This window comes from Salvelinus sp. IW2-2015, linkage group LG7, assembly GCF_002910315.2.
Source record: "Salvelinus sp. IW2-2015 linkage group LG7, ASM291031v2, whole genome shotgun sequence".
In the NCBI taxonomy this organism is placed as follows: Eukaryota; Metazoa; Chordata; class Actinopteri; order Salmoniformes; family Salmonidae; genus Salvelinus; species Salvelinus sp. IW2-2015.
This window is the reverse complement of record NC_036847.1, coordinates 27,969,503-27,982,341: the sequence shown is the minus strand read 5'-3', so window position 1 is coordinate 27,982,341 and position 12,839 is coordinate 27,969,503. Positions and strand designations below refer to the sequence as shown.

General features: G+C 41.1%; 1 protein-coding gene across 3 annotated transcripts in view; it reads right to left on the bottom strand.

Annotated features, from left to right (window-relative positions):
• The window catches only part of LOC111966755 (proto-oncogene tyrosine-protein kinase Src), a 41,631-nt gene extending 29,068 nt beyond the window's left edge, over positions 1-12,563 (bottom strand). The window contains exon 1 of one of the 3 annotated variants that reach the window (XM_023991662.3): positions 12,057-12,563. The gene's annotated coding sequence lies outside the window, so the exon portion shown is untranslated. The remainder of the gene's footprint in view (positions 1-12,056) is intronic. The other 2 variants (XM_023991664.3, XM_023991665.3) reach the window with 2 other exon arrangements.
• Positions 12,564-12,839: the final 276 nt, after the last annotated feature.

The following is a 12,839-nucleotide window of genomic DNA, read 5'->3' as shown; positions in this document are numbered from 1 at the left end:
ACTGAACTGTCTCTTTAAGCATCTGGGCCTCAGCAATGTGACTGCACTGCAGTGACCTTTGCGTGTGTATTATGTTCTATAGAGACCATAAGAAGCGCCATATTGTTCCACTATGGTATATTTAGACTAACAATACAATGGTTGATTTATTGTTGAAATCTGCTTTGCCATAGCTTCACACTTGTATCTTGGAAGCCTTAATGGAAGTCTGTGTAATGTTTGGGTACCCTATGTTCTTCTGCCATTACCCCCAAACGATCACATCTCCTTCCCAGCTCTTTCCCTTCATCTAAATATGGTCATGTGTTTGAGGGACAAGTAGATAGAGAGCAAGAGCGACAGAAGAAAAATATAATCCTCTAAGGGTTTAGCTTTCTCCCATTCTTTCTCTCTCTCTCTCCCTCTCCAATCCTTTCAGGAGATTTCCAAATGGAAATAAAATAATCCAATTCCTTCCACAACCTATGATGGCACATGACAAAACAAAAATCCTCTCTTTCCCGGCTTCCAAAATGTTATTGAACTAGTCAATCCTAAGTATTGGGAAAACACACAGATCCTCTTAAATCAGTCCCTGAAATCCCCACCCCAAAAAATATTTTCATTTGTCTGACTTTTATTGATCCAGCCTCACAATGAAGTGTTTTACCGTTTTCTTTTCAGKACAACCAGGGCTACAAATAGAACACAAAACAATTTGAGTTTTATTGGCAAATGTCAATTAAAACAATTAGGTCAGCCAGAGCAAAAATCTGATAAAAGTGAATTCATATGAATGCTGTAAGAAACATAAATTGTTTTCTCAGTGGGAAATGAATATCCAATTATCCAACTGTGTGGAGTTTGGAGTTTGTGACAGCAATTATGTGAGCTTATTACAGTATTATAGACACTATGTCCTGGGATTTCCTATCATCTACACGTATGTAGAGCATCCCCTTCCCTTCAAATGACTCATGTAGCTTGTGAGCGTCATAGAGCAAAACATGTTACATGTGCGTGTTTGTGAGAGTCTCAACTTTTCATAGAGTAATAGTTTGTAGCTCAAACCAAAACACTTTCTGACTCTACATACGTTTCTGTAAAAAAAAGACTCGGCCCCGTCGGGATCTTGCCCTTGTCTCAAAAACACTGCTCTAGGGCAGCCCCCATTAATCACACAGACCAATGGTACCAACAGATGCAGAAGAAATAGTCTAATCCAAATGGTACAACCCAGAAGTCTGGAGCTGAAACAAACCATGTTTAAAAAGGTGTTAGAAGTCCTAAATCACACCAGTGGAACTCACTGGGTTAAAATTGTATTGAAAGTAAAACATGTTTATCACTATAGTTTTGTTTGTTCACATTCTGAACACTGTCAGATCAGATTAAAATGATATCACTATGCAACAAATGTCAGAGGCAGAAACTAGGATAATAAAGAAGAGAACCAGTCAAAATCTCTGTGTAAAAACCTACACAAAGCACCGAGATGCTTTGAAGTATAACCTAGCCCTTCAATGACCCTTCTTCTTAATCTTATTTTAAAAAGAGGGAACTTCTAAGCAGCTAGCATCCACCAAGACTGGAGGGCTGCATGCTTCACCAACTCAGGGCTTTGACTGTTTAACTTCTGATTTAGGCAGAAGTGCCTAGTACTGTTACCATTTAAGAAAACTCCATGTACCTCTGAAATCTAAGGCCCCAGCAGGAAACCATATAGATGTAAAATGGCAGTTCACAGCAACTCTAAACATAATCATGTGTGTGTAAACACAAGTCCAAATATTAGTCTCCATTACAGGTATGAGGAATGAGACAAGCAGGTGTGTGTGTATTGAAGAGGTTTGGTGTCAGTGTTTCCCCTATATTCCTTTAGCAGTAGCGGGCCGCCCTGCTAAATCGTTGCCACCACTCCATAAGATAAACAAATAAATAACGTTTTCAGTGCAAGCTTAAACGTCTAAAATCATATACAGTATATAGAAAAGTAATGGAGCATATATTTTTAAATAAGACCATCTTTGAGAACTAACAATCACCAACATAAAAACTAGGCAGTCACGGATAATCAAAAATCAAAAAAATGGAATGGCATGGGTCCCACATTGATTTTGTTATAATGTTTGAGTCACTGATGTGTAGATATGCAGGAAATGATCTGCACTTTTTTTTTCTTCTCTAAGCCCCATGGCAAAATGTGTAGAATTGCAGAACATGTGCATTAAAACCGCACCATTTTGTCTCTGTGGCCAAGAAGATGGCCCCATTGTCCACGCCCCACACACACACACTAACTTTGCTACTGCTTTTGGAAAAACTCCTAGGGGAACACTGTATGTGCATGTCTGTATGTGTACTCTCAGGTGTCTGTACACTCAGGTTTGTGATTTCAGTGTGAGCCCCAGTCATGTCTGTGGAATGCAGAGTGAAGAATGAGACAAGTCCTGACACCACTCCATCTCACACACCATACGAGGAATGTTCTGAGAGCAGGTAGAGGCACCCTACACCCAGGACGTGGATAGACGTTCATGATGCCACAGGCCACAGATTCAATCACAGAACATCCTAACATCCCGCACCGTCAGCCAGGGACGTTTCACAACAACCTAGAGTAGGAAAGACGTTAGTGTTTCCATTCCTGAAACCAATAAGCAGTACTAAACCAAAAGAAGATTGATTGTTGTTCTCGTCAACAGACTTCCTCAGACTAGTGGATGTTTGGATTTGGAATCGACTGAATCAGGTGACACAGTGTTTGGTTCGTCACTTGTCTGGAAATATTAAACATTTCCTTAATATTTTCCCTTTTTGAGGCTGCCAAGAGCACTTCCTCAGTGAGACAAGAACTATCCTTAAGCAGAATAGAAGAGGTCAGAAAAACATAAATTACCTTTCTACAAAAGTACAAACATTCATTATAGATTTGCACCAAGATAAAGCTATACATGTCTAATTATTAAAATCAGGTGACCTAGATTAGGTTTGGAGTGAAAACCTACAGGACGGTAAGGTAGTCTCTCCAGGAACATGGTTGGAGAGCCCTGACCTATTCTCTTGCCAGTAACTGCACCAATGGGACCTGTACAATGAACATATTTGGGGGAGGRGGAAGCCAATATGGCTACATTTGATGGTGTAGATGCTGAACCACACTTTTCTAATGTTTGTCAATAGATTCAGCACTTTGTAACAGATTGGAATGCTTCTCCAGCAGAGTCAGTGGTAGATAAACAAGATGACAATAAAACAACAGCTGAGGCCCTCCCTACATGAAACAAATGTGATCGTCACGCATGATCATTAAAATATAACAGGTCTCCTCCACGCCTATTTCCATAACCTAACATAGCAAGCGTAAAAGAAAGGCCTGAAACTAAATCCCCTACATACTGGTCTTTACAAGAATAAAAAAGAATTTAAAAAACTGTCAGGGGAGGTTCTCTTCTGCACCAATCCAGTAAATGTGGAGGAGGAGTTAAGAGTGTTGGCTTTGTTAACATCCAAAAGCGGAAGTCGTGTCACAGGCTCTCTTTTCATTTCCCCTGAAAACCGGAACATCCGGTTGTTGGGTACTCGGCAGAGGCTAGCATTTTCATAACAGATTTTAGGGCGAGGGCCCCATCAATGAACCGATTTCTTCCATTCATAGGTGAAGACCAGGGTAAACTTAATTTGCTTAGAGGACAGCAGGATTGTGTTCATTAGGCACTAAATGGAAGGAAACAGACAAACAGGGAGGAACTACCTGGTCTTACTCAATAAGAAACGCTTGGTTGTTTTTCATTGCAAAATATTTTGCTACAGTGTGCACTAATGAATACACCCCAGGCATGTAGTCCCTCCTCACAGGACAGAACATGCAGCTGTAGCTGTATAGCTTCCAGTCCACAGGGCGTGGCTGCTGCTGCTCAGCTCACACAATTCAAATTTCAAGTTTTATTAGTCGAATGTACAGGATACGCATAATCCAACAAAATGATTACCTGCAGGTTCCTTCTCGAAAATGCAATAAGAAATAACAGATAAGAATATGAAGATAAAGTAAACGTAACATGTAAAGTTGGTCTCATGTTTCATGAACTGAAATAAAAGATCCCAGAAATGTTTCATACGCACAAAAATGCTTATTTCTCTCAAATGTTGTGCACAAATTTGTTTACATCCCTGATAGTGAGCATTTCTCCTTTGCAATATAATCCATCCACCTGACAGGTGTGGCATATCAAGAATCTGGTTAAACAGCATGATCATTACACAGGTGCACCTTGTGCTGGGGACAATATAAGGCCACTTTAAAATGTGCAGTTGTCACAGAACACAATGTCAAAGATGTCTCAAGTTGAGGGAGCGTGCAATTGGCATGCTAACTTGGGTTAAATGAGAAGACACATTTCAGTTGAATGCATTCAGGTGTACAACTGAATTGGGTGTCCCCCTTTCCTGACTTGCAGGAATGTCCACCAGAGCTATTGCTAGATAATTTATTGTTAATGTCTCTACCATACGCCACCTCCAACGTCATTTTAGAGAATATTACAGTAAGTCCAAGGGGGAACAAAAAAACCCCCCCAGCCACACTGCCTCTTCACCTCGGGACCGTCTGGGGGGGGGGGGGGGAGGGGGGAGTGCTGAGGAGTATTTCTGTCTGTAATAAAGCCCTTTTGTGGGGAAAACTTGTTCTGATTTGCTGGGCTGGCCTCCAGTCATGTGAAATCCATAGATTAGGGCCTAATTTATTTATTTCCTTATATGAACTGTAACTCAGTAAAATCTTTGAAATTGTTTCATATTTTATTTAACCAGGAAGGGCTCATTGAGATTTAAAATCTCTTTTTCAAGAGCGTCCTGGCCAAGATAGGCAGCACCAAGTCATTACAAAAATTACRGACAAACATTAAAAACTACAAGTAATCTAGTAAAACCCATAGAATTCACTAGAGTATAACAAAATCAAAAACATTGACAGGTCAGGGAATCAGTCTCAAGATCATTCATCAGTGATTTAAAAATACCAATTGAGACAAGTTCCTCCAGTTTAAAAGTATTTTGTAAGGCGTTCCAAGACGATGGCGCAGAGTACATAAAAGCCCTTTTACCAAATTCAGTTCGGACATTTGGAACAGTTAGCAGGATAAAGTCCAGCGAACGAAGAGAGTACCCACCACATTTCTGAACAATAAAAATGCCCAAATAAAAAAGGTAGTAAACCCAAAATGGCTTTGTAAATAAAAGTATACCAGTGACTGAGCCTACGAGTGACTAGAGAAGGCCAGCCAACCCTGGTATACAAAGTGCAGTGGTGCGTAAGGGTTTTGCAGTTTAAAATAAATCTCAAAGTGCCATGGTAAAGRGTGTCAATTGATCTCAAACACTGAGCGGAAGCATTCATATATAAAATATCCCCATAGTCTAGTAAAGGCATAAATGTAGCTGATACTAGCCTCCTTCTGGCTTCAAAAGTAAAACAGGCTTTATTCCTAAAATAAAATCCCAATTTCAGCTTCAATTTTTTTGTAAGTTGTTGAATATGCATTTTAAAAGTGAGGCCGTCATCAATTAAAATTCCAAGATATTTATATGAGGTTACAACCTCAATCTCATTGCCCTGACAGGTAATAATAGGTGAAAAGTTCAGGTCTATTTCTTGCTTTAGAAAACACCATTAGTTTAGTTTTGTCAGTATTGAGGATAAGCTTCAATTGACACAAGGTATGTTGAACAGTATAAAAAGCAGTTTGCAAGTTATGGACAGCTTTTGTATATATTGCATTTAGAATTTTGTTCAGTATAAATGGCAGTAAAATATAATAATACATTTTAGCCTAAGTATAATACAAGAGAAGACAATTAATAGTCCAATATTTACACATGTATTGGGGAGGGGGGGCAAGTGTATATATTGAGCAGTATAATAAGAGTCTGGTAGCAGCTGCATGAATGTACATCCAGTAGCCAGTTTATTAGGTACACCAACACAAAAATGGTTTGCTCCTACACACAGTGAGTCACGTGGCTGTGGCTTGCTATATAAAGCAGGCAGACAGGCATCCAGTTACTGTTCGCTTGAATGTTAGAATGGGCAAAACGAGTGACCTAAGCRACTTTTGAGCGTGGTCTGACCGACGGTAAGGGAGAGAAGAGCTCGTGGCTGGGGTGTGTGGGGGTCCTTGATGATGCTGCATACCTTCCTCAGGCACCATTTCAAGTAGATGTCCTGGATGGGTGGGAGCATGGTCCCAGTGATGAACTGGGCCGTCTTCACCACCCGCTGGCGGGTGGAGGGCCTTGCGGTTGTGGATGGAGCAATTCCCGTACTAGGCCGTGACGTTCTCGATGGTGTAGCGGTAGTATTTGGAGAGGACCCAGGACGGCATGCAGAATGTCTTCAGCCACCTTAAGTTGCACCCTCGATAAGACTGATGAGGAAGAAGAGGAACCCAGGGAGCGGCTCTCACACTCACACAGATAAGCATTAGGGAGGACTACGGCCACCGCTCAGGAAAACTGCTCCTGCCTGACAGCCATGTGAGGACTATGAGGAATGGAAAAGGTTTTTAGTTTAAGATGGATAGGGGCGGCAGGTAGCCTAATGGTTAGAGCGTTGGGCCAGTAACCGAAAGGTTGCTAGATCGAATCCTCGAGCTGACAAGGTAAAAATCTGTTGTTCTGCCCATGAACAGTGGGCAGTTAACCCACTGTTCCTAGGCCGTTATTGTAAATAAGAATTTGTTCTTAACTGACTTGCCTAGTTAAATAAAAGTAAAATAAAAAATAGAGGCTACTCTTCAAGCATTAGTGATTAAATTCCTAGACCTCCTACACACAARATTCCCATTGACCTTTTTCTCCCTGACCTGCCTTGTAGTGGTTGTTCTCAACTCATAGTCCTCACGGGAATCACATTCATGCAGTCCTCGTCTGTCTTTTGTTCCAAGAGACACTAAAGCCACACTCTCAATCCAGAAAGGAGAATTGTGTGTTTCCATTCCCTTGAAAATGAGAGGATATGAGATGGTGTCATCTACCTACATCCTCTTGTACTCATAATGACATGGTACTTCAGATCAGTAAACACAAAGTGTTGTGCCTTCAATTAGATTACATCTGCAGGGAAAAGGACAGCAAGTCCAACTTGAGGGGGTCATTTTGTCAATACAACATTTACATAAAACCCATTTCAATATAGTGATTTTCAGGCAGGGGACCCTGAGAGGAACAAAGATCAAGGCTGGTCCAGCATCTCAAAGAGGATTGAGTATGAATATCAATGTTCATGAATCCTTTATTTAACCAGGCGAGTCCCATTGAGATAGGAGTCTCTTTTTCAAGTCAGCCTAGGCCCCGAGGAAGCAATCAGCAAGCAGTCATGCAGTCATATAACTTGACTTAGTGGCCCAGCTGTGACTGCATAGACACAGAGAGACATCTCTCTGAATGAAAAGGAGCCTTTTCTTGTGAAGAGAACTAGTGGGAGTGAGAAGAAAATCCAAACAAGACCTTTCGACTGATAACCCTCCCGTCTCTACTCCCAAGCAACAGTGGAGGGATTGAGATTAGATGTATGGGCCCGGTCACACTGTTCACAGAGCACGCTAGGCCAGAACAGGAAGTGACTAGCTTCAGTAGCCTGGAACCCTGGGAGGAATGAGAGGACAGTCCCTCCTCTGTTCTGTTCCACTCAATGAACCACAATCAGATACTCCATTCAAATGTCTCCAGCCACAGGGCGTCAGATAGAGTTGAAGTCAGAAGTTTACATACACCTTAGCCAAATACATTTAAACTCAGTTTTTCACAATTCCTGACAATTAATCCTAGTAAACATTCCCTGTTTTAGGTCAGTTAGGATCACTACTTTATTTTAAGAATGTGAAATGTCAGAATAATAGTAGAGATAATTATTTATTTCAGCATTTATTTATTTCATCACATTCCAAGTGGGTCAGAAGCTTACATACACTCTATTAGTATTTGGTAGCATTGCCTTTAAATTGTTTAACTTGGGTCAAACGTTTTGTGTAGCCTTCCACAAGCTTCCCAAAATAAGTTGGGTGAATTTTGGCCCATTCCTCCTGACAGAGCTGGTGTAACTGAGTCAGGTTTGTAGGCCTCCTTGCTCACACAAGCTTTTTCAGTTCTACCCCCATGCTTCACGGTTGGGAGGGTGTTCTTCGGCTTGCAAGCATCCCGCTTTTTCTCCCAAACATAACAATGGTCATTATGGCAAAACAGTTCTATTTTTGTTTCATCAGACCAGAGGACATTTCTCCAAAAAGTACAATCGTTGTCCCCACGTGCAGTTGCAACCCGCAGTCTGGCTTTTTTATGGCTTTTTTGGAGCAGTGGCTTCTTCCTTGATGAGCGGCCTTTCAGATTATGTCGATATAGGACTCGTTTTACTATGGATATAGATACTTTTGTACCCGTTTCCTCCAGCATCTTCACAAGGTCCTTTGCTGGTGTTCTGGGATTGATTTGCACTTTTCGCACCAAAGTACGTTCATCTCTAGGAGACAGAACGCGTCTCCTTCCTGAGCGATATGACAGCTGCGTGGTCCCATGGTGTTTATGCTTGCGTACTATTGTTTGTACAGATGAACGTGGTACCTTCAGGCGTTTGGCAATTCCTCCGAAGGATGAACCAGACTTGTGGAGGCCTACAATTGTTTTCTCAGGTCTTGGCTGATTTCTTTTGATTTTCCCATGATGTCAAGCAAAGAGGCACTGAGTTTGAAGGTAGGTCTTGAAATACATCCACAGGTACACCTCCAATTGACTCAAATTATGTCAATTAGCCTATCAAAAGCTCCTCAAGCCATGACATAATTTTCTGGAATTTTCCAAGCTGTTTAAAGGCACAGTCAACTTAGTGTATGTAAACTTCTGACCCACTGGAATTGTGATACAGTGAATTATAAGTGAAACAATCTGTCTGTAAACAATTGTTGGAAATTGTGATACATTGTTGGAATTGTGATACAGTGAATTATAAGTSAAACAATCTGTCTGTAAACAATTGTTGGAAAAATGACTTGTGTCATGCACAAAGTAGATGTCCTAACCGACTTGCCAAAAAATCTATTTGTGGAGTGGTTGAAAAACGAGTTTTAATGACTCCAACATAAGTGTATGTAAACTTCCGACTTCAACTGTATCTTGCAAAGAGTGCTGGGTGAGTGACTGCTATCAGATAGCTGCATGCAGAGAGGGCTGGGTGAGTGACTGCTTATTATCATATACAGTGGTTTCTAAGCTGAACACTTAAACAATATCGATTTAACATTGGTTTGACTTTTACATATGGAGTTACCCTTAAGTAAATCTTCTGACGTAACTCATGTGACATCCTGCAGGCTGTTCACTGCTCAGCTGACTGTGACCTGGAAGTGAAACTTGGTAATACTGTACACTTCAGGTCATAAGTCTGGTTCCCTTTTACATGCACACGTCCACGCCCTGAAGATGGATTAGGACTCACGTGGCCAGGGCTCTCTTGAAAAATAAGTTGTCCCCACCATTTATGATTAACTACCCCAAACAAAGCCCATTTCAACAGAGAAAGAGAACAGGTGGCATTTCCCCCTCCCCCCCACCATTAAAATGGCTGCCCTTGAAAATCACTGGGCACTAATTAGTACTAAAACTGGGCCAGACAGAGCAACATAAGTTTGGTGTGTACGTCTGTCACATGAAAAATTCAATGAGTTCAGTGGGAGGCTGTCGCAGTCCTCGCGCCAGCCGCCCATAGTACCAATACAACTGCAGTGAGTGCTGTAACTGAATTATAAATCCAAAGGCCAAATTGAAGTGAGAATGTTCTAGGCATTGTTGGCATCAGATAAGTGTTTTGTTTGTTAAGAACTCCTCAATAAGCCATCAGGGAACGTTGTGCTGTTCTACTTGGACCAACACAGCACATGTCTACGCTTGTGTCTGGGTTTTTCTTTTCACCATCCCGCCATTTGTGCATCACTACAATCCTATTCCTCAGGCCCAAGAACCAGCCCCTCTACTCATAATATTATAGCCAATTAAGTTGTTAGAACTTTACGCTAATTAATCCTCGTCTGACCTGAAGGAAACCGGGACAACTAGGTTGAAATGACGTTTGCAGGCAAACTAGCCTGTTCTGTTTTCATTTTATTTGCCTTGTTTGCCTCCTACAGCTAAATAAGGTTCACTCTCAAATAAAGGTAACAATATAGGGTCAAAACTTTATTCATAGTAATAGTCACTCCTCAAGTGGCTCTACAAGGCCCCTCGAAATKCCCTTTCCATTAAGTGCACGAGGACATTTTAACAGAGCCAGTCACAATTGTTGCATAGGCAGATCATTCTCAAGGCTTGGACGCCTGGCTTTGGAAACAAGCTAGTCATTGACTCCCGCCAGGCCCAGTGTAGTGTACTACTCTGTCAAAAAGAATGCTTCAGTATATAGGGGGAACAAAGGGGTCAATCCACCAACTAACAGGACATTCTGCCACTTTGCAGTGATCTTATTGGAGCCAACAAAGTTCCAGAGGTTTCACTGAGGGACATTCTTTCGAAGGATTCCAAGGGGCATTTCCTTTATCAATGGCGCCTACATCAACCAGGGAAGATTCAGTTAGGCATGTTGATGAAACACTTATGACTGACAGGCAATCTGAAAAGACCTGCATAGAGAGAGAGCATGGCTGCCAAGAAAGCAGCAAAATCATATGGAATTCTCCCATTGTTTTAGTACAAAATAACCACATTTAATGAAATTGTGTGACTAAAACACTGCAGTGCTTTTCTTGTTATCATGTATGATTTTGGGCATTAGAACTAAATCTCCTTGGAGCATACGTTTGGTTTGCGTGTCAGTTTTTTGGAGACAGAGGAGCAGATTTTGGGAAGGGATATTGGCTAGCCTATACAGAGACTAATAGCTTCAGAATGCTCTTGCCGAACAACAGAATTCCTCAATAATGCAGAAACAGAGACATATTCTCATCATTACAGAAACAGAGACATATTCTCATCATTACAGAAACAGATACATAGTTCATATTCATTTAAGGATGTGTCCTTCAATTCATCTAATCATCCACAGTTTACAATGTACTGGCCAATTTAATGGCACATTCTAAACAAAAATATAATTCCTTGGGAAATATTAAATTCTTTGTGATTCTAAAATTAACTGAGTGAATTCCCGGAGAGACAATTCCAGTGGAGATTTTGCCTTTGTTTGTTCATACATTATCTAGACTTCAGATAGATCAAAAAGGTACAAGACAACACTCAGTGGGGGTGGAAACAAAGTGAATGTATACTGTGTAATGTGTATGTTTTAGAATTATGGCAACTCTGTGTTGAATAAATACAATTGCCATGGGGCAAGGCAATCCTATTACTTCATCAAGTGTATACCACTCCCAATAGTCAACACTGAAACCAGTTGTTTGATGTCCTTAGTCATAGCCATTCTCAATAAGGAAAAAACGTATATGTTCAAAAACTGAAATGAGACATGTTACGCTTCATCAAGAGTCAATATTTGGCTTGTTGACTCATCTTGAGTAGGAGAACACTAATCCTGAGCATATGACACAGCCCATAGTTTAGAAGTAGGCTATAGCCACCGGCAGAGAGCTGGTGAGAGCTCTATGGCCTATATAGCTACACTTTATTACATATCTCTCTCTTTCTCTCTCTCTCTCTCTCACACACACACACACACACACAGACTAGTGTATTGCTGATTGACATATCTTGGCATGAATATAGTTACTTGAAGAGCCAATAATGTGATGGTCAATGGAGTTCCATAGCTTTGTCCCAATCATAAAACTAGGTACTTAATAACTATGTAAAATGTTAGGCAACAATTAGCCTACTTTCATTAAGACATTAATTATTGGATTAGAAAGACCCTCCCGAACACCCTGATCCAGCGAGCTATTTCACATCAGCTTTATTAGAAGCATTGCGGCAATGTTGAGTTCAGAAGATATTTGATTTCAATGCAACTTGACGGCCAGGATACATTGTTTATGTTCAATCATTGGTTTCATCATATACAAAAATAACAAGTCACTTACCCTGACGAGTACCAGTGTATTGCCGTTGTTTGTTTATTTACCAGATGGACAATAGTTCATCGAATGTAACGACAAAATGTCACAGACTCCGTCATCGAAGTAAACCCAAAAATTATAACCGATTTCAGACGACGTTCACAGCAGAGAATCGATGGTCGAAATGATGCGGAGGGATCCCATTCAACCGGAGGGGCGGGCTAGACCAAGACGGGGATTGCCTGAGAATCAGGGCAGCAGTCGGAACTAGTCTGATTGCGGCAATCATTTGAATCCCTAATTACGAAAGAGAGTATCCAGCTCTTTGCCAACTGCCTTGAAATCAAAGGATAGATATGAGTAGATTTTGTGGTAGAAAAATATCTAGGCTACTGCGTTCACTGCTGCGGGTAGTAGGCCTATCACACACACAAGCAAAGAGAATTCAGGACCAAAACATTGACAGTGAAAAGGAGGAGTGGAGGATGGGGTAAGACGTCCGCATGCTTCCCATTCGAAACAGCTAGTGCATATATTATGACGACATTTTATGACGTTTTGGTCTTCGGCAAAGCACTAAGTGTATAAAACTTAGTGCACTGTGTTCGTAACAGATTCTAGTTTTGGGAACAGAAATATTTATTGCGATGAGAAAATTATATCGGCCTAGTTTCAACCTCTCCTACTTCCCACAACTGGACTTTCTTTCCCTACCAAACGTTGTGCATCTTCTTCTGTGGGGATTATCGGTGGTTGGCATCCAACATTATGGTGAATTACTGCCACCTACTGTACTGTACTGGAGTG